We start from the raw sequence: 26389 nt of genomic DNA, 5'->3' as shown, positions 1-26389 counted from the left end.
CTTTTCTGTCTCATGCCTGTATAAAATAAACTATTCATGCCTTTTATGGGGCAGCAAGTGGCTCAATTTCAGAATTCCATCATATATAAAAACTATTTATTTAGGATCCTGGAGGTATAGAAGGTCTGTGAACTAAACAGACTGCTTCTGGCCCATTAAATTAATGTTACTTTACTAAAACAACTCAATACCTGGCAATCAAAGTTGCAAAAATGACTCCAATCCTACACATAGCCCAGTCGTGGACAGCCAGTGACCAACTGAGTTAGTCTAATGGAAACAATAGTTCTTCCTTAATAGAGGTACCATTTGTTAAATTCATCAGTGCTCTGTGACAAGGAACACGACTGAAACTTGGGAGTCATCAAGCTATTCCCTGTAGATATTTTGCTGCCAGGTGCAAAGATTGACAGTAAATGCAGATGATGGTTTTCCTGGTTACTGTTAGAGAGTAGCGCTTCCTATCAATAGAATAACTGAATGGTGACCTGGAGACTTATCAGCAGGGCATTGCTCCAGCTGCACAGGAGACTGTCGTGGTGAAACAGACTCAGATTCTCCAGCCTCAGACTGCAGAATGTACTGAATAAAGGTGTCCATGAAATGCAGCAATACAAAGAGAATAGCTTTTAACCAGATAGTTTGTACAAGAATTATTAGGTAACTGGTTTGAAATGGGGTTTATGGTCTAAAGGGAAAGTTCTGCTGTTGACCTCAGTGGAGTTATAGAAGGACTGAAGTGACTTGAGTTCAAGCTAACTGCCGTAGATATGTATATTCTTCTTTTACCTGGCGCTGAAAGTTCAAGATTTCTTTATTCTTGACATTTGGTGACCTTACATGACTCATGCAAGATGTATGGATATCATTAACTGACACTGTGAGCTCAGTTGTGTATTATTTATTTCATCTTATACAGCCACATATGATGGCTGAAAAATATTAATTCATTGCCCTTAAATATTTTGGGAAGAGGGATAACATTTTTATGTCAGTCTACAAATGGCCATTAATGAGCTGTAAGATCATTGGAGCAGAAACTGGTTTATTAACTGATTGATTCAGAGCCCACTGATATCAGTGGAAGCACTCTTTTTGACTTGAAGTGGTTTTGATCAGGCCAAGTATGCTTTCACGGTTCAGTCCCATTTTGCCTTCAGCCCTCCCCTCCACTCTACTGGTATTGCTGGTATTTAACACACATTAATCAAAATTCCCTATGAGTGGTGTCATGTTTTTTTGCATGGCTGCTCTCCCCACTCTGCATCAGGTGCTGCTTATAAAAATCCACAAAGCAACTACATTTTTCTGCAGAACTTGCTATAAAACTCACTTGTGGGGTATCTAGAAAATGTGGTATTGTGTTGATACTGTGTTATACAATCAAACCACCTCACTGTCACCTCATGCTCACTCCACCTGTTTGTTGTATCTAGCTATTCTCTCAGTTTAGACAACAGGATCCTTTGGGACTGGGACTCATTCTCTTGTATTCATAGAGGTTTTAGCACAATGGAGCCGCGATCCCTGATTATCAAACACATTACCCCAATACAAATTCATAATCATTGGTAAAATAAATGCCAGTACTGGCCATTAAACTGCAAGGTATTGATTGAAAAAAAAACCTGTCTTGATAAAGAGGGCAGTTCACACCAGAGCACTATTGGTTCAGACATTATATAGACATGCAGGTCACATCTTTAAAGTTTTCTTTCAAACATGATTTTTTTTTAAATACAAAAACTTAGTTTCTGAGTTAGAGTACTGTAAGAAGAAAGGAGTGCATTATGTAGCAAATTCTGTGGCTACAGAATGCACAGAGCTCTGCTTATTAATTTCTTTTTAATGCCTATTTCCTCCTCTGCTAATGGGTGGAAGCTAGAGTAGTAATTAGTTTGTCATGGAGGCAGTTTCTAAGAATGATTGATAAATTGTTGTGTTTACAGAGCCTGCTGATTTAGACTGCATCCCGGGACTGAACCACAGTTAGCAGCACGGACACTGGGACAACTCACATACATCAATTTAACCACCTGCACAGTGTGCAGGATTGGGATCTAAATTTGGCCACTGGAAAGCGCAAACAATTTTTGTTCAACTCCATGCATGTAATTATTACAGCTTAAAAACACAGAAGTTCAGATGAATCATTCTGCCGAAAACATTTGATTTCCATTTGGGTTTTTTTATGCTACCTTAGGGATCAACTCAACTTCCACTGAAGTCAGTGAGAGACTTTTCCTTGACTTTAATGGTAAATTCATTGAACCAACAAAGCATGTAAAGAATGTTATGGTGACAAAGGAAACAGCAATTTTGGACTTTTTCTGCCACTTTAGGATTTATAAAATGGACTTAAGTTCACCTGATACTTAAACCCCTACTGTAACTTGGGCCTAATTTCTCTTATGTGCAGCAAGAAAATAGGTACTCAGATACCACAGTGAGCATAGTATAAATACCCAAATAGGTTAATAAAGATACAGTTGTTACTTGGGCTCTTGTAAGTTGGTTGTTGCTGAGAGTCTTAAGCAGATCTTTGTCATAGTGATGAAATTTGCCTCTGGGTTTCTCTCTCTTGTAATATAGACTAAATGGAAATACAGCTTAATAGCTGGATAATTGGTTTAGTTGCTCATTATAGTATATTACAATGCCTGTTCACTGCTCTTCAACATTATTTCATAGTACAGTTTACTGTAAACTTTACTGTTGTAGATGTGAATGACGTATTTAAAAAAAAAGAAAAAATCACGTTAGAGTAACTAGACTGGTTTTTCAAGGAAGATTTTTTTTTAATTTTTGTTTAGCAGAGACTAATCAGGTGAACCAATTTGGGGCAAAGTCCTCTGCTGGCATAACACTATATTTAAAATAACCAAAAAGGAGAGAAATAGGAATATTATATACTTTATCTTTTAAAATAATACAGAAATTCAAAGTACAGGTTCAACATTTACAAGAAGTAGTTGCTAAGAAATAAAGCTGAATACCATGCAAGCATGCAGAGTAACATGCACAAGAGTGCGTCTCCTGTGGATTTTTCCTTTGGACAGTCGATAATAAAAATCAGTAACAGGCACAGATTTAAACAATCCAGTCTCCCTTTCTAAAGACGGATCACTTACGGGCTGTATATAATCTTCTGATGGTAAAAGCTATCCATCCCCACTCACTTGATGTTTATATGAATTATAAGCAAATTATTATGCCAGGCTGTTGAAAAATGAGAGCGAGCTATAATGTGAACTTGTCAGAAACTCACCTGGTAAGCACTCCCCTGTTGTTTGAAGCTGTGTTTCTTGATAGCCTGCAGAAGCATTTTGCTCATCAAATCGGAACGTTTTCAGAGTAAATTCAGGGAACCCTCGGCTATCTCATTTCTCTATTAAAGGTAAACAATAGCAGAGCTTAGAAAGAGAACGCTGACTCCACTGCACGGCTGCTCTTAGTGGCACTGAACTCTGTATTTACATGTGACTTCCCCCTGCACATCCATATACACATAATCCTTTAAGCTTTAGCTGCATGCTCTGATTGGCTGAGAGCTCTGTTACAAAAACAAGCCCTTCACAGTGATATTTCTAAGTGATTAAGTCAGGAGAGTTAAGGGGCATTAATCATGTGGCCTCAGTGATCACTGCCCTAAGGCCTAGTCTGTTTAACCATGTTCAGAATCATGAAAGCTTTTTTTTTCTTTTCTTTTTTAAAGGATTAAAAAGGAATAACTGGGGTTTGAAACCCATTAAAGCTTTAACATGGTCATATAACATAAAGTAAGTGCAGGCTATATCCACACTTGGAATGCTTTACTGATAAAGGAATGCTGTTGTACTAGACTGGACAGTGCTACTGGTAAAGATGCAGCTATACTGGCATTCTACCAGTATGATAAAGCCCTTCTCATCAAGGAAACAAGCCATACTGGTAAAAGCATGGTTTTGCTGGTAAAACTATATCCCCATTAGGACCTCCTGCTGGCAGAGCAGCTGATGAGGTGAGTTTCATCTCATGAAAGCTTGTGCACACTTGCTCATGTGTGCACACGTGTGTGTTGTCTCTTCCTCTGTGTGTGTATCTATAGATAGATCTGTCTATCTCTCCGTCTATCAGAGCATCTGATGGGGTGAGTTTCATTCCACGAAAGCTTGTGCTTGCTTGCTCATGTATGTACACACGTGTTCTCTCTTCCTCTGTGTGTGTGTGCATATGTATGTATGTATGTGTGTGTATTAGTTAGTCTGTAAATGTGCATATCTACCCTGCCTTCTGACAGATATGTTGGCCAGGGATCAAACCTCTTCACACTCTTGTTCAACATAGCTATGCCCGAAGTTTGCAGGGTAGCCCTAGCTTCAGTGGAACTAAGATTAGGGCTAAGCTAGAACTCTATACGATATTTCAAGACCATTTTAAACATTCAAAAGGATATAAAATGATTATTATAAAAAGATAACAGTTTGGGAGACTATGCTCTTTGTTCAGCATTATATAAATAATTTATTTTAAGTTAATGAGATTTTAGGGTTGTAAATTAGTTGCATTTGAATAGCAAGCACACAATACCTTGATTCTACTTAGATCAGCTAAATTAATTTGCCTTTACTTGAAACTGTAATGAGGAATTATATATGTTCTCTTTCCTCCCTCAAGTAGTAACCAATAATGTGCAGAACAAGCTTTTATTAATAGAAGAATGGATTGATCTTGGTTTCATTAAAGGCCATGAAAAAAATTGTCATTGATGTGAGTGAGCAAAATTGAGTATCAATTTTTTAATTAATTTTTTTAGTTTCTGATTTTTTATTTTGCTTTGCTTTTTATTGTTAAACTACGGTGTAAGCTAAAACGTTTACAATATGAAAAAAACATTTACATAGGCCTAGAGTTAAGAACTGAGAAGCAGGACTGCATATTGTTTACTAGTATTTACAGTTAAGCAACAATAGCCTAATTGAATCATTTCATTGTGGAGATTTACAACAGGTGAAAGAATGAACCTGTCATTTTTTATTTATAGTCAATATAATAGAATAGCATCTCTGTCAGCTCTGCTATAGGTATGCCTGTCAGCATTTCTATTATGCTCTATTGGTAAGGGTTTGTCAAGTGGCTAGATAAAATACAGATTTTATTTTTGGGGTTTTTTTTTAAGTAATGTAAGAATAAGAAATGTGGGCAGCTCTGGATAATGCTTTTTCTATTCTTCAGAATGACATGTTATTTTTTAGTTACGTTTTTGTTAGTTAGAATTTTATGTGCTTATATTTTGAAATGCAAATAATCTGAACCATTGTGTTTTGCATGCAAGAAAATACCACGTGTTAGCTAGGTTGTATTAAATTTAATATGAAGTATGCTTTTCTGTTGAAATTCAGATTTCACATACACAGGCTTTGTGTAGATGACAAATTCAGGGATTGAAACTGGAATGATTCTCCTCCTTCCCAGTCATTAAACAAGCTACAATGAAGTTTCCATGCATCTACATTTTTTTTATTTGAACACAGGTCCTAGTGTGCCTTAGAGGAACATACCCAACCAGTGTATCAATTATGACTCCAGTGTCTCAGTAGTTCTCATGTTGGCCCATTTCCTTGCTTGCATATTAAAGATAAGACTTCCCTAAATAGTAAATCCAGGTATTTGATATTAAGGTCTGAGGAGCATCTCACTGAATCTAGCTTGGGTGCAAGGGTTCCCACAGTGGTGTCCAATCTGTGTCCTCACTAGTTTGGGACTTGCCTACGTATGTCTGGGAGTATGTGTTTCACAGTTCTTCATGCTGAAGAATATACAGCTTGGACTCAGTAACATGCAGACTAAAATGGAACAGTTTTAATGGTGCAATGTAGTCTCTGTTCATGGTACTAAAAAGTTAATGTGCAGTGATAATAGAGATAACTTGACTAGTAGGTAAGTTTTGTTTAATTAGATCAAAAACATGCATGCTTAATACTTTGAAATGGTTTTGAAATCACTGAATATTTCAAATGAAGGAGGGTAGATTTGTACCTTATAGACCAGGGGTGGGAAATTATTTGGTTCCAGGGGCCACATAGGGAGTTTTGATGAGTTGTGGCAGGCTGCGTCATCATCCTCCTCCTCCACCCTCCCACCGCTGCAACAACTCACCAAAACTCCCTCTGTGGGATGGTGTCATGGGTGGGCAGGGAGCAGTGTTCAGAAGTGGGACAGGCAGGCGAGGCCAGGATTAAGGTGGTTAAGGTCACAGCACAGTGATGGCATGGGGCCTGGGGCAGAGCTATGGTCTGCTCTCTGCACATGTGTGTGTGTGGGGAGGGGGGACTGCCTAGGTGCTAGGTCCCATAAGCCAGCAGGGGGTGAGGAGTCAGGGGGCGTGAGCAGCAGAGCTCACCCAGGTAGTGTAGTACACAGCTGTCCCCGTGGCACTTTGCATGAGGCTTAGCCCAACTCAGAGCAGCCCATGCCACGCTCTAGCCTGCACCTGCAGCCCAACCCCGGCCAGTGTGCACAGCTTACTGATGCAGCTGCAACTGGCCGGGTGCTGGTTGGGTCCCCTCGCCTCCAGTGGCGGCTCCTGCTGCGCCCTTCCAGGAGGAAGAACCTTCAGCCAAATGGCTCCTGCCCCAGTGCCCAGGGCTGCGGCTCCAGCTGCTTTCCACGTGCTCTGCCCACCTGGTGCGGCTGACCAAGTGGGTGGAAGGCAGAAAGAAGCTAATGCCAGAACCCCATGCACTGGGGCAGGAGCCACCCAGCTGAAGCTTCCTCCCGGCCTCGAGCGGTGCAGCAGGTGCAGGAGTAGGAGGAGGAGCTGCCGCTAGAGGCAACAGGAGCCGAGCAGCACCCAGGCAACTGCAGCCGTATTGGGAGCAGCCCTGCTACAAGCTGTGTTCACTGGCGTGGACTAGAGCACAGCACAGGCTGCCCCATGTGGGGCTCAGCCCCATGCAGAGCGCTGCAGGGGCAGCCGCAGGCCAGATCCAATCAATTGGCAGGCTGGATCCGGCCCTTGGCCCATATTTTGCCCACCCCTGTTGTAGACTAAATTATAGATCTCTGAAGTACTATGTATTTATTGAAGTGTATCAGTTGAAATATTACATTTTCATAACCCTATGTGACATGCATAAATTTAGTGGATGTAGAGAGTGCCTTTTCTCATGCGTGCATAACTTCCACCAATGTCAGTATGAGTTATTGATATATATGGAAAGGGTAATACTTCTCAATGGATGTCATGCTTTTTACTACAAAATGAAATACTGCTCCTTCCAACAGGGCCACAAATGTAGCACCTTACCAGTTCCTGCTTACTAAGGAATTTTGGCGCGTTGATATAGTTTGTTTCAACTCAAAGCAACTCCATTTGTATGAAGTGAGCGCCCCATACAGACAAAGCCTTATTTAATATTTATTAAATATTTCCAAAGACTTTCAGCATCATTGTTCAAACTGATGATGGGAAACAAATACAATAGCATTGTTTGAATTAAACAGTCTGAGTGGATCCACTTGTGTTTGGTTCATCTCTGTGTATGTATTCAGATAAGATACTGCTGGCAAGATAGGCAGGGGAGTACCACATTTAGCCCTGAAGTGTATAAATCCTGCCTGAGCCTTGCCATCATCAAGACCTAGGTGGTTGTGTTCCCATCTGCCAGTGACTATATGAGCAACTAAGGGGCTTTACAGTTAGAAACTTATGTGCTTAGGTCAGAGGTGGGCAAAATCCAGCCCGTGGGCTGAATCCAGCCCGTGGGGCCCCTAAAAACATTTGGAAAATTAATATTTCTCTGCCCTTGGTTCCTGTCAAAAATGACAGGAACCAAAGGCAGTAGGACCTAGGGGAAGCCCAGCAGGCTCAAACAACAGTGGGCCTGCCCAGCCCTGCCCCACAGCCAGCAGCCCCTTCCAGGGTTTCTGGGCTGGGAGCACATAGCTGCCCCAGCACAGGAAGCTCAGGTAAGTGGGGAGGGGACCCCGGGCGGGGAAGGAGTGCCCGGGGGGGGGGCAGCCCCTCCCCACCCATGCCCGGTGCCCCGTGCTGCAGCTGCTTGCAGCCCACGTGGAGCTGCCTGTGCCCGCTCCGGACAGCCCCGTGTGGGCTGTGAGCGCCTGCAGCACGGGGCACTGGGTGTGGGGCGGGGGAGGGGCTGCTTCCCCCCTGCGCTCAGCTTTTCCCTGGGCTCCTTCCCTGCACAGAGAAAAGTGGCTCCTTGCCCTCCCCATGCCCGGTGCCCCACGCTGCAGGAGCTCGCAGCCTGCGCAGGGCTGTGGAGTAGGCACAGGCAGCCCCAGGCAGGCTGCAAGTGGCTGCAGCATGGGGTGCCAGGCATGGGGCGGGGAGGGGCTGCTTTCTCCCTCACCCCCGCATTCAGCACCAGCCTGGCAGTGGGGCCGGGTTACAAGCTGGTGCTGAGCGCGGGAGAAAGTGGCCCCTTGCCCACCCCGTGGCCAGCACCACGCGCTGCAGCTGCTCGCAGCCTGCCTGGGGCCGCCTGTGCCTGCTCCGGACAGCCCCGCATGGGCTGCGAGTGCCTGCAGCGTGGGGCGCCAGCCTTGGGGCAGGCGAGGGGTGACTTTTCCCCACGCTCAGCACCAGCTTCTTCCCTGCTGGCGAGCAGGGGGTCGGGGCTGTGCGCTGTCCCCTGCCTGTACTGTGGGGCTGGGGGCACAGGGTATGAGTGGGTGGGGAGCCGGGACCAGTGCCGGTGGGGCCCAGAACAGAGTGGCTGGAGCACAGAGTCCCAGCTGGCAGGGGCTCTATGGAGCCAGGCCAGCTCCCCCCTCCCTGCTGGTGCAACCCAGCCCAGCTCCACGGACCCCTGCCAGCCTGCCCCTCGCTTTGGGCCCCACCAGTGCTGGCCCTGGGACATTGGTCCCGAGACATTGGGACGTTGGTCCCAAGATGGTGACCAGGGGGCGGGGCTCCTGTCAAGGGGTGGAGCTACCCATATGGCCCTCAATAGCCTGCCAAAACTGGGTAAGTGGCCCTCTGCTCAAAATAATTGCCTGCTCCTGGCTTAGGTGCTGGTTGCTTGTAGGGTTAAGTGGCAACTTCATGGGGGCCCTAAGTGTTGCCTCAGCATTGGATTTAAGCAGTTAAAGCCCTTTGTGGGCAAGCTGTTCTGTCTCTGAAAGGAGGAGGCGTTTGCTGTTTCTACAGTAATAAAACCTACTCTTGATCCCTTTGCAATAAATGGAAATACACCCACTAACTTCACGAAGTGCTGATTCACCTGATCTAAGTGCTAGATTGGGCTGAAGATAAATTATTCTACCATTACATTTTGAAGCCGGAAGCTGCTTCCAATTTTTTTAAACTTGAGAAGCTGTTAAGAGTTTCAGATGCTCATACAAAGCCCATCCAAGATGGAAAAATGTAATTGGAGTGATGTGGAAATACATGAGGTCATGTCCGTTACCTGTTTGCATCAATTTTTTTCCATGTTGCACTATATTTCATATTTGATAAGTATCTTATTAAATAAACAGTGCTAATTTAAGTCTAACTTCTTATTTTAGTTTTCTTAGCTGGGGAGCTTTCAAATACAGCCCAAAGCAAAACCACTATATTTTTAGTGTCTTTCCAAGTTCACAGCAAAAACTTACCAAGTTTTTAACCTGTGTGCACACCATTTTGTTTTGTTTTTTAAATAAAGCCCCACCCTTCAGTCTGTGCAAGATAAGGGTGTTATATGAATGTTATAAGCATGCAAAAAATGCTCCAGGGTATGCCAATCTTGTACCTTGACTTGGGTTTACAGTACTTGTGCAATGTATGCCTGACTCATGTTGCTGCTAAAGAGAGAGAGCACCTTGTACTGAGTAGTTATGGAAATGAAACCAATTTTAGAATTTGCTGGGTTGGGTCTAAGTACTGGACATGATTCTGTAACTGCTGTTCCCGAGCGCAGTTATAAATTATTCCCATATTCATTTGTAGTTCAGTAAGTTCTCTATGATCTTTCTCAGTGCACGTATACACTTTGGATTCACTTGGAAAATCTCTCTGCTGAGTATTCAGTAATAGTACTGTTTAATAAATGAAGCAACAGTATGCTTCCCCATTCTCAAGAGCACAGGATTTTCCTAACCCTTTGTTGTATCCTTAAGAATTTGAAATCCTGGGAATGTCTGAGTATAGTGTAGTGGCAGCTGATAAGATCCCAGCGCATTCCATACAAGTGGATGTGGTGCTAATGGCCAGAGACAGGAGTATCTCTGTCTTGTATTTAGAAAACTGCCCACAGGCTTATTTGCATTTGATCTCTAATCTAAGCAGTGAAAAAGCTCTAAAGTTCACTGTTAGGTCAGTGCTTTTGTAAATGCATTATAGGACCCAGGGTGCCTCAGTTTGCTTCTTTTTTGTGTGTCTTTGTTACTGTAGATCAGTGGTTGTCAACCTTTTTAGACTGGAGGCACCCCTCAGAAAATGCCAGCTTTTACTTTTCACTCTTTTTTTTTGAGTACAGAAAAATAATAGAACAATTCTTCTGTTCCAAAGAGCTCAGAAAGACCACAATAGGTAGATTCCTATTTGAAATCTCTGGATTTATCTTGTGAATCATATCTGCACACCTAACAGTGCTAACATTGTATGGCACTCCACAGTACCTTTGAAAGAATTTCAGGGCACTCCAGGATGCAGCAGCACCCTAGTTGAGAATCACTGCTTTCTATTACCTGTATTTATTACCTGTTTTTGAAAACATCATTACAACTTAAATCTGTCTATTTACCTATTCTAGACTAAGGCAAACACATAATAATACTGACTTTTTTTTCTATTAAATGGTTTTGAAAGGGGGGTTAACTTCTGCAGATCTCAGGAGGTTATGACAAAGTAAGTATCCCTGAAGAGACTTCATTTTCTAAAAGTATCTTCACATGGCAAGAGGAATGAGAAGGAAAGAGGTATAAGGTGGGGGTAGATGGGCAGAGAAGGGGCTCATTGTCACCCTTGGTTTTCCTTTTAATAATCCTGAAGAAACAGAGAGATTTATAGGAGTGAAACTTCATCTGTGGACTTTAGAAGGAGTGTCAGGACACAGGATTGGAGACTATGGTTAGCAATTGGTGTTTTCTGGACAGTGGGATAGAAAATCTGTCTTCCCACTCTACTTCCAAGAACCAGATGGATTGAGCATCCTCTCTTGTAGATTCCTAAATTTTGAAGACTATTCCCCCACAAAAATACTTCACATGATGTTACCAGTGTAGGGTTTTGAACTTTTCAAGGATGTTGAAGGGACCTATATAGGTCTCAAACTTAAGAAATGTAGCATTAAAACTAGCGTTCTCAATCAAGTCATACAAAAAGTTACACTGCTGCGACTTATGACCAGTTCTGAGCAGGAAATGCAGTCCATAAATGCCTGCTTCTCTTTGGCAGGTGTTTCCCTGATATAAATTCAGCCAAGGTTTTATTTGTTAACCCCAGAATCTGAGGAAGGAAAAACAGGAGAATGGGACAAAACCATAAATTGGCCCTAGTTGGATTAAAATCCAGTAAAAGGAAGCTCAGTAATTGGGTTAGTACAGTCTTTCACCCAAGGAAAGGAAATAACCACCACATCTATAAAGTAGGGATGGGAACCCGCCCAAGTAGTCATAGCCATTAGTCATCCCTACATTACCAAAGTTGATGTATTTAATATTCTCTCTTTAACAATGTCCGCATATTGATGATTTGGGGTTCTTAATCACTAAACAGTACAATAGCTAAGGGCAGTTATGGGAGGTGGAAGCTGTCCACACCAGGGTCATTGTTGTAGAAGTGGCCCATAATATGTGAAGCTTGAGAACCCACATTATAATACTTGTCTCTCACCATTTATATATGAGATTTGAAAGACTTTGACATGTGGTTTCATATATGTTTCATTATAGCTATCTGATATGTAAGTGGCCTCTCTCTTAGTTTTCAGTGGAAATTTTCAAGTTAGTCTGATATGAGTCATTTTCCATGTATTTTACTCTTCGACTTGTTTCTTTGAAGAAAGAAAATGTCTCTGAAAAATCTCCTAGTTTGTGTGTACATTATGGTCTGAAAGGGTTAAATCATCAACTCAGTACAGTAGAAAAAAAATTACAAACCAGCTGGAACCATTGTAGATCTTGAATTTAAGTTTCTAGATTGTAAAAACCATTTTTCCTTTAATCTGAGCTTTAACTAAATGGCTTTCTCAGACATGGTTTGTTCATGTGTTGTACAAATCATCTGAGTTCAGGCTGTTGAATCTTGGCATTTTCTGCGGCATGTCTGAAAATCTAGCATAAAGAATGCCTACATATTAGATTGAATGAGTCTAAATAATATTTAACAGAAATAGGAGGCCTCAAATGGTAAAAAGCGACTTGTTTTTATGAATCAGTTGTTTGCTTCTGTGCTCAACCACTTACAAGAGTGAGGAGGGGTCATTTTAAAGGTGGTCTGCAAAACTGTACCACCTAGGGTGCCATTTCAAAGAGAAACACCCAGAGGAGCAGCAGAAAGGAAACTGCTTAGCATTCCAGTGAGTGTCTTTTTGCAGCCTCTGTGTAAAGAGCTTGCAGAGGGAAAGCAACTCAAATTGCTCAATTTGGAATCATATTAGCCACGCCACCAGCTGTCTGCAGCGAGACTAGGGGTGGTACAATCAAAGTCATTTTATCTTTTCTGCCTCTTGCTTCTACATATCATGGCACTATAGAAAACTAGTTATTTCTAATAGTTTTACCAGGATGGCTGTGGGTAAATCGACATGTGATCTGCAGATGGAAAGTGATTAAAATTCTAGGGTCCTGTTTCTTAGTCACAGTGGTGTAAATCTGGAATTTAAGTTCTGGTTACTCCAGTTTTCAATAATGAAGGTGTAAAGCAGAACACACTTTTGTCCTTATCACTTCTTATTTTGCATCCCTATCTCTAAAATGTACAGAGGTAGGAAAAACAGGAAGATGAAATTGGTTCTGTTGCGTGCAAGTACAGACAGTTTTGCATCCATGTTAGCTACTCAGAATTATTTTAAGTTTTACACTGGTATCTGTACTATGCCTTCTTCACTCATCCAAGGTATGGACTGCTACCAGTATTGGCAGGGATGACAGTTTCCAGGACTGATCGATCAACCTTCTTAGACTTGTTGCTTGAGACTCCTCTTATGTTTTTTTCAGCTGATATTCCTAGGTAATAGATGCTGCCACCACTTGCTTGAGCCAGTTGAGACCACTCTCTGCCTCCTGCATTGTAGTAGGGTTGGAATGGTTTTCTAGTCATAATGCCTCCCATGATGTAGGTATTTTTTGGACTGAAATTCCATGTCCGCTATGAGGTGACAGGGTGTGCTTAGTCGTAACGGGAAAGGAAGGGGCTTGAGTAGATGTTCCAGGCACATTTTTGGATTAAATATCTGTTTTATGGTTGCCTGAAACTATAGGGCACTGGTTTTAGTTACTCAGGTGGCTCCTTCCAGTCCTATGTTTCCAACGTTAGTAATACATCTGCCTTTGCTCCGCAATGAGTGATTAACGATCTGCTACTTTTATATGCCAGATCATGCCCTAAATTACACCTTTACAGTGTGGCTGCCTTCAGAGAATGTCAGCAGTGACACCTGTGCAAGCACATGTAAGGTTAAGGGGGTTACAGAGATGTCACAGTGAAATAAGGAGACAATGGTGCTGTATGAGGGTAGCTGAAGAACTAATTTATCCAGCCAGATCTCTGCTGTTGGTGATCATGCACGAAATGAAAAGGGTCAAGGGGGAATTAGCAATTAGAAAACATCTTTTTATTCTTAAAGACTGGGCTAAATTTGAACTGCAAATAAGTGAGATTTTCAGTGAATATGACACTCCATAATGCAACTGGTGCACCTTTTGGAGTATTTTATAATCACCTCTTAGTCACTGAAATGAATATAATTAGGCTATGGCATAAATACAAAGGGAAAATTATAACAAAAATCGTAACAAAAATATTCGTCATCTTCTAATGAGACGCACCTAAAAATAACATCTTCCCACATTCCCCATACCTTGCAAGAAAAGACTTGGGGAATTTTCACCAGATGAACATGCACTGGTAGAGGTTTTATATAAAGAAAAGGAGTCCAAAAAAGAAAAAAGTCTTGTACAGTGTGATAAACACTGTTAATAAACAGAAGTTTAGTGAAGGCATCAAGTTGTCTGCATAATCATGGATTTAAACTTTTTATTTTTAGAGTGCCATTTTCTTCAACTTAATATATTTACGGGCTGTGTATTGCAGATCAATAATACTGAATTTCAGACCTCACACATAGTAATAACCCCTTACTTTTTTAGCAGAATCTCTTTGATTCTTTTAACACACCCTTTTAAATTGCGCTGCTGGGTAATCGCAGAAACTTATCTGTATTTAAATCAAAGTCAGAACAGTATCATGAAATGACACCTGCTTAAGTCTTAATTAAAACTGACTATCTCTAACAGTCTCTACGTATATAAGTAGAAAGTGTTGGTGTTTAATGAGTACTTTGAACTGTCTTTCATTTAAAAATCAAAGAGATATATAAAGTATATAAATGAAAGGCAAGATGTTTGGAAATCCTTTTCATTAGCATACTCTAGTTTTCTCAATGCTGCCTTCGTATGATGGATGCTTTGTTATTACAAATGGTTAAGCATAAGGGTACGCGACAGTGGTAATGCTTGAAATGTAGATCTAGTACATGCTCAGAAAAGACAAACATTGTTGGACATCTGGTGGAGAATCCCTTTTGTAGTGCGGTGTTCTCCACTTACAATCTACTGTACTAAATATCATTTTAAATAATTGGGAACATAGAAATTATCAGTTTCATTAAGTTTTAACTGGAAAATGTTTCGGCAGAGTGTGTCAAGACCAAAGCATTATACAATGGGAGCGCAGTAGAAACTGGCCCATGAATCTTCTTGGATTTGATGTTCACAAAGCCTTTCCTAGATTCTTTTCTCCTATGCCTGAAGAAGGGTGCATGTGCCCAAAAGCTTACAATTAAAGAGGGTTTTTTTGCAAAAATCTAGTTCGTCTAATAAAAGATATCACCTCTAACACAAGTTCTGATTCCTTTTTCCTAAATTTTAACACCCATCTCTCTTCTGTTAATGACCACCAAAGCAGCACTTGGCCTTTGCCTTCCTTTCTCCTACTACAAAAGAAGGCCCATAGCTCCCTCTACTTTCTGGAAGATCCTGCTGTCCAAAAGCTAGACTGTGCTTCTGTGCTGTTGCTGAGAGAGAGTTTTAATGAGAGAGTTTTACTTAAAGAGATTTCTGTTGAGTGCATAAGTTTTGCTGAAGCAGATAAGGTTAAAGGTTAACTTTAACTCTTTTCTTTTAACTTTTTATTGTTAATGTTTTCCTTCTCTCTCCTTTCTCCTTAGTGGCTGCCCTTTAAACAGTTAATTGTGGACCTGGTGAATTTTAGTGTTAGAGGCAAGAGGGTCACAGCACAGGACTGAGAATACACACAGACAAAGAAACAAGACATGCCAGTTGTGATCAATTTGGAGTTGGCTGAATTTGGGAGGCTCCACACTATATTTGCTGCATTTCTGTGTATAATGCACTTACTATTGAAAATTGCATCCAACTAATTCCAAAAATTCAGGAACTTTTTAGACAAAATTCTTTGTGTAAATCTGATATCTCTTATTAGACCAACTCAAATAGTTGGAAAAATTCTTCTTTGCAAGCTTTTGGATGTAAATACCCTTCGTCAGGTTGAGGAAGCATCTTCAGTTGGTGTGTGCTCTTTCTGGATGGAATTTTCCAGGCATTAAGGGGCAGATCCCTATTGATTGCTATGAAGATCAGGAAATGGGGAGGAAAAAATAGGAGATGTACATAACAGATCCCTTCCTCTGTTAAATAGGGCCCATAGCTTCAAGCACATTGGTAATTGTTTCTAAAGACCCAGTTGATGACACCCATTAAGGCCTTCTAGCATACCATCTATCTCAGCCCTACTCATCATACAGTTTAACACAAGTTATCATCCTTGAATTATTTATCTTCCAGATAGAAAGAAGACAAAGAGTAAAGGTAGGGAGGACATGGGGAGTAGGGACATGGGGGGAAGGAGGTAAATGCCCCTGGTATAGTGAGCCTGAACAATCTGGTGGGGGAGAGGGAGGAGAAGGTGGAAGGGAAAAGTGGACACAGGGCCAGCCCCTAGCATAGAGAGATTGTGGAAATACAAGGCACACAGAACTCAGAGTATGGGAGGGACGTGTGAGGGCAGTGAGTGGATGGAAGGGGATATGGAGGATGCACAAAACTCCATGCAGAAAGGTAGGGAGTTTCTGAAATAAAGGCTCCTAGAATGGGGTGTCCAGAGTGCATGGGTTAGAAAGGAAAAGTGCAAGGAGTATGGTATGTGGCAGTATGTTAACAGAGCTCACACACTGAAGCTAAGAAGAGTACAACACCTTGGTTTATGAATATTATATCATAAGTAGTTACTATGGTGTGTACTTTAAACAGATAGGGAGTTAATTCAACGGCAAAATTGTTAGAAAGTGCATCCAGAAAGAGGATACTTCAGAGCAGACACCTGGGAAACCAATCCAAGAACCATTCACTTAGTTGATCTGGCTTCTGCTTCCTGCAGAGCCCACCAAACTGGTTTAGGCTCTGTAGGAGTGAGCCTATGAGCTGAGGAGAAAAAAGAACTTTGGACGTAGACAGAAGTGACAATTTTCACCTGATCTGGCTCCAGAAAGCAGTCTGCAGCACCCTCCAGCACTGACTGGGGAACCCCAAGAACAAGCCCTCTCTGCTCCCTACCCCCCCTCACATTCTGAAAACAGCCTCCGAGTGGAAAGGGGGAGCGGCACTGCTATGGAGACTGGGCTGCAGGCTCGCAGCAAGCAGCTGGAATCCCCAACTCCTGGACCCAGCAGCCAACTTCTGTCGGGTCCAGGGCATGGTTGCAACTCATAAGGCTTCCTGCAAAATGCTATGAGTTGCAACAGGGAGCTGCTCTTCTGTCTGCACCCTTTGGCTGGAATTAAAGAGATGCTTACTGCGTAGAGTAGGTAGATAGGCTTTTGGGACTTGGAACTTGATCCTAACAGGGTTTCAGATTAAACAGACCTGTCTAGGATTCTCAACAAGAATGAGATGCTTATGTGTCACTTGTTGATTTAAAATCTTTTATACTATCCCTTATCTCTACCGTGAAGATTAACCAGTACCTTTTAAGAAAACTGTTGGGTCATGACAATCTCTTGGTCAGAAGCCAATGGAGGCAAGAACCACAAATGCCTAAGCCCATTCAGGCCTGCTGAGCTAGCAGAATTAACACGTAGGATGTTATAGTCTTGGACAGGTGTGCCCAACCTTTTGCCTCCAAGGGCCAGATGCATGGGCTGGATTTAGTCCAAGAGCTCAATCCCCAATCCAGCCATGCACTTTGCAAATCCGGCTGTGCACTGCCTGACCCAGCTATGTGCCACCCAGATCCAAACCCAGGCTGGATCCAGTCCCATGCTGCCCAATTTGGACCCACCCACCCCTGATCTGATCTGCACACCACCTGATTCAGTCCTGTGCTAGCACATCTGGCATGCAGGGCCATATTATCTAACACATAGAGCTCCCCACAGGTCTGGAAATTTGGCAGCAGGGAGCAGCAATTAATGCTGCAATCGCTTCTCCACTGCTACATTTTCACACCCTTGGGGAGTCCCACAGGCTGAATGATACCATTCCACAGGGTAGACCTGAATTGTGGGCCAGGGGTTGATCACCTGAGCCTCAGATCCAGTGTAGGAGTGGGAGAATTATAGGATTTATCTCCAGAATAGCCAAAGGCATGATGAGGCCTAACATTTCTTGGACATGGGGAGAGGTCTACACTCAAGAAAATCAGAAAAGAGGTCAGAGATGCAGTTAATTCTGAGACCATGGCAAAGGTAGTTCACTAAGAAGTATTATGATCACAGACATCCTCAGTACACATAAAGGTCATTAAGGTAAATCCTCATGCACAGTTTCCTCTACTATAGTTGTTGTCTTAAATAGCTATAACCACCGCTGAAAGATTTCAATTAAGATTTCAATTAAAAAGTTTATAGTCTTGGGTTATATGCTACCCACAGCTGTTTCCCTATGATTGTTTAATTTATTTTCCTACTATATTAGCACACCAATGTATCTGTGTTATAATAAGTAGCAAGAGAAATCAGAGAGAACCCGAGTCAGCTATAGGTATTTCCTGTGTCCCTTATTAAAACCTTACATATTTTGGATGAAATTAACTTAAAATGTAATCATTACTACTATCTGTATTCAGTTTTGCCCACAGAACAGAGAGATTCATTCTTTGATCTATATCAGACTTTTGAAGTAAAAGGAAACATTTTACATACTTATTTTTGTCAATCTAAATAGCCCAGTTAAGACTACATGCAGAAAGTGTGGCAGTGTCTGGGATTTGAGGGTGCAGGGGGGGGTTATAGCCCAAGTGGTATTTATTTTGCAAACCTACATAATCTTCTTGACTAAATAGGACACTACTGATGGGGCATCTGGAGAAGGAAAGCTCATTGGGCTAGCCTTACGTGTTTTTGCAGGGTTGTTTCAATCCGAGTCGGGTTAGGCTGCAGCCCATCTCAGCCCCGCATTGAGTTATTATAGTTCAGCCTGCAATTTCTACAGACTCTGGATGTTCTGCACAGAGGCTCAGTTGTTCTCACAACTCTTTGCCCCACCCCACTTCCAGTTTCCCTGACAGCACAGCTAAATATAGCGTGCCAGCTTTTCCTTTGATTTCCAGGGGAGTATAGCAAATGTTCTTGGGTGCACCCTCTCCAGCACTGATGTGGCCTACTGCCACTCAAAACAAGGAGGCTTTGTATGGAGGAATAATCCTGTGAGGAACAATCTGGTGCACAACATGTTATCAAGAGATTTTATCTTGCCCAGGGGCCTGTATCCCCGTGCCAGCGTATTCCATCCTTTACAAGATAGAGACATTTGGAGTCTTATGTATTTGCAGGAAGCTCCTTACTTTAAATTTGGTATCAGAGATGCAAGATGCAGACTGGAAAGGGAGAATGATGTAATGCCAGGTAAAATTCGTAAACCCTACAAGCCCTAAATTGTTCTTAACTATCCTTTCTTCTGTGTCTTCATAATGTTATAACCACTATTTCTAATGTCTAGAATTTTTATACAGAAGGAGAATAGGGTTGACCCTAATGCAAATCATATATGCAGAGCCTTAGGTAGATAGCTGAGGAATGCACATCTGGGCAGTGGGGTCAAAAGGTGTGGCAGCTGAGTGGGTTGCAGGTGCATGACCTGAGGGCTTGTCTTGAGAGCCCAGTTTTAGGCCAGCAATGCCTTGAAGCAACCATTTTTTTCCTACAGGTTTCTAAAGCATGGGAACTTTGCTGCCTGTTAGTTAGGATAGCCCCCAAAATACAGATCTCTGTGGAGCTCCATGCTTGTCAAGTATCTAGGGTTAAACCTCAATGGAGAACTTAAACTAGAAATGTGGATTAGCATTGCTCAGCTTTCATTAGTCCTTTTCATCGTTCACCATAAAATCAATTCTTAGATGACCGTGGTTCTGTTTGTTGAGAGTAACAGAATCAAAAGAAAAGTTATCATGTTAAAAAAATTCATAAAGTAAAAGTGGAAGTGCATCATTTATTATAACACAATGTAGACTAATGAAAACCGTACCATAAGCTGGAAATTTTGTTAATAACTGAACTCAGAAAGTTTCCATTCCCAAATATGCCTTGGGGCTTCTGGTTGTACGCTTGTGACTAGAAGGGCCCTATGGTAAACCTGACATAAAAAATAACTACTCTGTAAATATACAGCTCCTGTTTAACAATTGTTGGTTAGGAATAAGTTTTAAAATGAAGAGTGCCTTCTGATAGTGTGTATTCTTTCTCTGCCATGGAGATCAGAGTTAAAAGGAGGAGCTGCAGTCTAGAAGTTAGAACACCAACCTGGGAATCTGGGCTACTGGTTCTTTCCTAGTCAGAGCATTCATTTGCTGTGATTTTGGATGTGCCATCATCCCAATTCCTTAATTTCAGTTTTCGTACAATGGAGATAGCGCTTAACTTTCCATTGAAATGGAAATGAATTCGCAGTTTCACCGAAACTGCTAAATCCAGGACTCTGCAAAACCAACAACAAAATAAAGTAATAAAATTAAAATGTTGGTTCTCCAGTGGGAGCCAGCGGCGTTTGCTGCTGGGAGGGGAAGGCGCCGGCTGGCAGAGCAGCACAAAGGGCAGCGGACAAATAAGTGGCTGCCCCCTTGTCCCTCCTCTTCCCTCTGGGGCCTCTCCACCAATCAGCAATCAGCAAGTTAAGCACTATCTCCATTGGTGCATGGTGAATACCTTCTCATCCCTCCTCCCTACCCCCCTCCCCCCAGGCCTCTTTGCCAGTCAGCACTAAGGGGCAGGGGTGCAGGAAGGGCAGCCAGCGATCAGGATGGCAGCTGTCACCTTGTCCCTCTCCCTGCCTGGGCCTCTCCACCAATTAGCACCAAGGAGCAGGGCCCCTTTGCGAACCGAGGGGTGAGGCCACCACGAAATACCTGCATAACCGGCTTTGCACACCATGAGCGGGGCACAAAAAACCCTTTGTGTTGCAGAAATTTAGGCAGGTCCCTAGCTATAGAAGTGCAAGATGTTATCGTTATTATATTAGTGTTAAACCTGGGATAAGAAACAACAGAAAAGTGGTTTCCTGTTTGGTTCTAACTATAGTTTTTGCACTGCTAGTATCATTTGTTATGAAGTATTTTAATGGCAACCATTAAATGGCATAGTTGAAGGGCTTTCAGTAAGTCTAGGGGCAGAATCAAAGTCACTGTAGAATGGTACCTAAGCAGAACCAGTTTTTTTCTTGCCAGCTATGGTGAGCTCTAGGTTAAACCTCAAACACCTAAAAATATTTAATTTCTGTAAATCAAAATGTAATTAAGCTTAGGTAAACTGTGTAATCCTCAAAAAACACCAGGCAGGTGGATATGTTAATATTATTCTCATTTTGCATAGGAGAAAACTGAAAAAATAAAGATGAAGCAATATGCCTAAGGGCAGAGGCAGGTTCAGTCCAGACAGAGCTAGTATTAGAGGGTTTCTGGCTTCCAGTCCTTTGCTCAAGCCACTTAACCACCGTCTCTTTCCCCGTAGGAATATACTTTGCAAGGGGGTCAGTGCTATAAGAACGGAGAATACAGGTCACTTAGAAAAGACTGGACGAATGTGAGCTTCAGGTTTCTCTCCTTTCCTTGGACCTCCCGCCCAGGTGTTTGGCTCTCCTTACTGAGGAGCTGGCCTGGGTTAGCTGCTTGTTACCTTTAGCCTCCCACCCCACCTTAGCCAAGGCATAAAAACCTCTCTCTTGGGTTGAGTGGTGCTTTCAGCCAGGACTGATTGATACAGTTGTGGACCAGGGTTAGAGGCTGATTTTCACCATGGTTGGTAACTAGCCCATGTTGCAGTGAGAATGCCAGCTAAATAATTTGAGCTTTGATATTCCTCCAGTATTTTCCTACAGTTTCCCCTGAATAACAGACAGTTTTTCCATCAGTTGATCCTGGAAAACAACCCTAGACTATCTCAGGACAAAACAGCAAGGAATACACCCACAGAAAGCCAAACTTCATATACAAGAGCTGAGAATGTAGTTCTGTAGCATAACTCCTTGTCTCCAGGAACTCTGACTAGGTGCCAGTCATCTTTGCTAACTCTGCAGTGATGATGAGACATCCAGTTTGCCAGTGGGTCCCCAGTAAAATGAATGGGGCTTTCCAGGGATCCTAATTTTGGAAATTGCTTTCACAGTAGCTCATTGACAAGGTTAGGTAAATATGCACAATAAGAGCCTTGATATATCACCCCAGATGTACTTAGCAAAGCAAGTATTAATTTAGCATAAAACTGCTGCTATTGCTACAGGGGAAAAAAATCTTGGGAGGGTGTTTGAAAGAGAGAATTTGCCTGTACTTTAGACTGTTTTTCAGGGGGGAAAAAATCATAGGTTCTGATGATGGTTATAAAACTTGGAGTAACTGGCAGCATTTATTGTCTGACATTACACCACGCTGTATATAGCTTGGTATAACTTATGTGTATAACTTTATGATGTAGCGTAATTAGAGTAAGCACTTAGGAATTGGGTCTTATGGATTCTGTATTTTGCCAGAAGCGTTGTATGTGGATTTTGACTTCACTCTCTCGGTGGCAGTATTTACCTATTTGAAAAATTGGTAGGCTAATAACTGTTTCTTACGGGTATTGATGTTTAAATTAATAATTGTGAGGTGCATAGAGGTTCTTGAATAAAAATTCTGCATACAGGTATTTTTACTATTTAAAATGGCTGCTCAGTACTTAAATCTCTTTTGCACATTATATCATACACCTATACTTGTCCTCTCTGCAGGGCAAAAACTACAGAAACTGTTCAGCATCTTAGCAAATGCTAATGTAATCAAAATGATATATTAACTGCTAGTATCAACATTTGGGATCAGTTTAATTTGGCAGATATTCTAATGGTAAGAAATCTGAGGAGACAAAAAAGACTTAAAACACTCTATCTTATTCTTATTTCTTGCATTAAAATAGTCAGCTAACTTTCCAGCAGTGAAATAAGCTTCAATGTGTCAGTTTATGTAAATTATTAGATGATACTATTTGGAGGCCATTTTATACTTCAAGATTAAATAGTCCCCAGAGAGTGTTGGCTTCCAACGAAAAGAATTAACAGGAGTATCAGACAGTTATGTGTCAATGAATATTTACTTAAGGGGAGTGCTATATTTTTGCGAAAACAAATCAAAATATCCCCACCTTTTCCATAGCCACAGTTTGTTCAGTATTAGGATTCAGAAAGTGACCTTAATGTGGAGCTGTTTTTTCTTTTATTTACCAATGGATGAAACAGTTAATAAACTAGATATTTTCAGTTTCTATTTTTATATTTCATCCAAAAGCACATTTCATAAAGCAAAGAAAATACTCTGATTTTGTTTTTAGTGCTAGGAGAAGGTCTCCTTGACATATTGGCTGCTAAATTTGTCCTATGATATGCTGAAGCATGGAGTATTATTTTAGATAGTCTTCAACTTAAGGACATGCGATGTCTGTTCATGTTCAAAGTTCTCATCATTTTGTAATATGAAACATTCATGTCTTGCTGGCAGAAAGAGCTTGCAAGGCCCCCAATAGCTGGCAGTTGAGCCATACAATAGTCTTGGAAAATGCTGCTGATCCTCTCGACTACAGAGATGAATGTTGCATTGATCATCCCAAAGCAGCACCAGATTCCCCATCCCTTTGCTTTCACACAAAGCTGTTGTTTTAATGATGCTGCTTTCCTATAGGTGCATGTTCTTACAAGTGCACTTCATCAAATAATTGTCCCCCATCTTACTTCAGTAAGTATATGTGACAAACTTCCTTAGATTTTTGGATGGATTTTTTTGGGATGAGGTTAGACAGATGGTGTAAAAAGAACAAGAATGACATCATTGGCTTCTAAAACTCTTGCTTGAAAGAGGTGCAAGGACAGTTCAATCTCCATTAGCCCCAACAGTAAGTTTCAGGCATAACGGACAGTCTCTCAGGGATGGCATGGCATGGTTAAATATCTATGACCGATTCAGTTCTTGGTCTCTGTATGTCTGATCATGTGAACATTTATGAATTACAATAAAATGGTGCATGTGAGCAATCTCATTGAATTCAACAGGATGTAAGATGTTGCTGGGTATAAGTAGGTGTGGTGTTGAGATCTATGTTCCGAGTGCCATCAACAGTTCCAGTTCCAGTGATTTTATTCTGTGCTCGCACAATTCATTAGGAACCGGCTCAGTTTGCATTGGCCACTGAGCTGCCATCTAATAGCAACTGTTATTGCTGACCTAAGCTGGATTTGGGTTCATGTTGCATTGTGTATCTCGTTAACCAGTCTCCTGAATGATGCAGTCATTCATCCTGTGACTAATTTGATTTGCTTGCATTCTAATCCTTTTTGATGGAGGAGTAAATGTCCTTTCATACAGTGGGCAGATTTTGGAAATTCTTCAGCTACAAGTAGCAAATGTACAATAATATGCTGAGCTTCATACTGCTCTTCATCTCATTAAATTGGTACAGACAAATGTTGAATTTTGGACAACTGATGGTCAGGAGCCCTACATATAGGTAGACAAGTTTTTTGGGTAATTGTGATATCTTTTATTAGACCAACTAAGTAGTTGGAAAAATTGTTCTTTGCAAACTTTCAGGTACAAACATCCTTCTTCAGGCAGAGGGAGAGTCTTAGTAACCCTTTTCTGAAATGTTTGACACAAACAATTTCAGTGGACCAAAAAGCAGGTAAATAATTTTGGAAATGTAGTTGTAGCACTTACAATTGTGCATAACATTTCTAGATAGTCTGAAATATATAGTAAATACTAAAAAGTCAAATGCTAGTTAGTGTGTAGCCATGATTCATGAGGGATTTGAAAATGTTTCCATACTCAGAACTTACGTAAAATTTTATCAGACTCTTGATTCTGAAAGTTTTTTTTATTCTAAACAGAGATATATTATTAATAATCAAGAGTGAGAGGCAGCAACAGGGCTGGGGGGGCTCTGGCTTAGGAGCGAGGGTCAGAGGCAGAGCACAGGCATATCACTGCCCCTCCGTCATATACCCCTCCCCCTCTCCTTCCCCTTCCCTCCCCACACAGGTGTCCTTCTTTTTGATACTAGAAATATGGTAACCCTAGGAATATTTAACAACATGCTTTACAGTGATACAAAGGGCCTAAATCTAACAGGGCTTGAGTACTTTCAGTGTCCAGTGATGGCAGAGAGAGTGAAGGATGCTAGGTTTCTCACATGTCAGACCCAGAATTGTAGACCATATGCTTGCTATTTTTTAATTTTTTTTTGGTTAAAAAGGAAGAAAAAAGCAATGGTCCTACAGCCAATAAAAGAGTTAATTTTCACAAGTATTTGCCAAGGCACACCCAGACTGTCATGGTGCACAGGCTTTGTTAAGCAGAGAACAATACCTGGATGTTCGGAGCTCATACTAAAGGAAAACAAAACTCCATCTTGTTTTTCCAGCTCAGAACTGATTAATTTATCTTCTTGGTTTGCAGTCTGTGGGAATAAGTAGGTGTTAACTAGCCTGTTTCTAGTCTGAGAATCACCAGCAAAATATAGAAATGCCCATGCCAGTATAGCAAAAGTTTTAAAAAGACAGCAAAAAGTAGCATAAAGATAGAGCCACCATAAAATATCATTTCAGGTTTTTGGTCAGGACTCATATACTTGCAATGGTTCTTATGTTTTAGGGAGAGGAGTCCCAGTTTGCTGCTTCTTTCCCCAGTGAGATCCCTACACTACAAATTTTGCCATCATGACAACAGCGTCAGGGTGTAAAAAAATTCACACAGCGTAGTTATGCTGGCAAAACTATTGACAAAAGAAGGGTTTTGTTAGCTAAATTGAACTATAAACTAAAGCATAGTATAGCTAAGGTTGTGGACAGGCACATATTTGAAGCACTAAATCCCAGAGTACTTCAAATTCAGCACTCTGCAGATGTGCGGATGTCACTCCCCTCACTGGCTCCCCCCAAGCACTTCAAAATGACTGTGAAGTCATTCAGGGGCACTGTTCTCCAGAGGGCTGGAAAGCAGGAATCCTTTCCTGCCTCTCCGCCAGTCCCTAGAGCAAGGGTCGGCAACCCCTGGCATCTGTGCTGAGCATGGCACACAAGGCCATTTTGCTTGGCACACCACGGCCAGCCCTGGCTCTGGGTAGCTGCTGCCAGCGACGAAGCCCAGGCTGCTCCCAGCAAGCGACTGGGAGGCTGCAAGCCCTGCTGCAAGTAGCCTGGGCTCCCGGCTGGCAGCAGCTGCAGCTGCAGAGAGCCGGGACCAGCTGCAGCTGGGAGGCTGCAGACAGCTGCGCCAGGCTTCGGAGCCCAGCCATGAGCTCTGTACCGGCACGTGCAGGTGTGCGTCCGAGCAGGCGGTGGGGGAGGGCCCAAGGCAGCACAACCCCGGTCTCTCCCCCACTCCCGGCACAAAGCTGGTGACTGGGCTCCAGAGCTCAGCACAGCTGTTTGTAGCCAGCCTGGGCTCTGGGCAGCTGCAGCAAGAAGTGGGCAGGCTGCAAACAGCTGTGCTGGGCTCCACAGCTCCAGCATCAGCTCCGCGATGGCGGCGACTGCGTGCTCACCTCGGGGCAGACAGCAGGGCAACGCAGCCCACCCCAAGGTGTGTGCCTAGTTGCCCCCAGCATGGAGCTGGCACTGATGTGCCAGCACTCCAGTGCCTTCCAAGGTAGGCATTGTGGGGGTTTTCGCCACTCCAGCTGAAAAATGTTGCCTACCCCTGCTCTAG

General features: G+C 42.2%; 2 protein-coding genes across 11 annotated transcripts in view; one reads left to right on the top strand and one right to left on the bottom strand.

The window, feature by feature from the left end:
- C13H7orf50 (chromosome 13 C7orf50 homolog) overlaps positions 1–26389 on the top strand; it is a 195856-nt gene that overhangs the window by 84591 nt on the left and 84876 nt on the right. The gene's annotated exons all lie outside the window — the stretch shown is intronic.
- Positions 1–26389, bottom strand: part of GPR146 (G protein-coupled receptor 146) — a 71423-nt gene that overhangs the window by 16793 nt on the left and 28241 nt on the right. For 2 of the 4 annotated variants that reach the window (XM_019494666.2, XM_059716413.1), the window contains exon 2: positions 3269–3388. The exons of the other annotated variants lie outside the window; for them this stretch is intronic. The gene's annotated coding sequence lies outside the window, so the exon portion shown is untranslated. The remainder of the gene's footprint in view (positions 1–3268; positions 3389–26389) is intronic. 4 annotated transcript variants of the gene reach the window in all.

The sequence above is a fragment of the Alligator mississippiensis genome, chromosome 13, assembly GCF_030867095.1.
Source record: "Alligator mississippiensis isolate rAllMis1 chromosome 13, rAllMis1, whole genome shotgun sequence".
Lineage (NCBI taxonomy): Eukaryota > Metazoa > Chordata > Crocodylia > Alligatoridae > Alligator > Alligator mississippiensis.
This window is presented reverse-complemented; position numbering and strand designations above follow the sequence as displayed.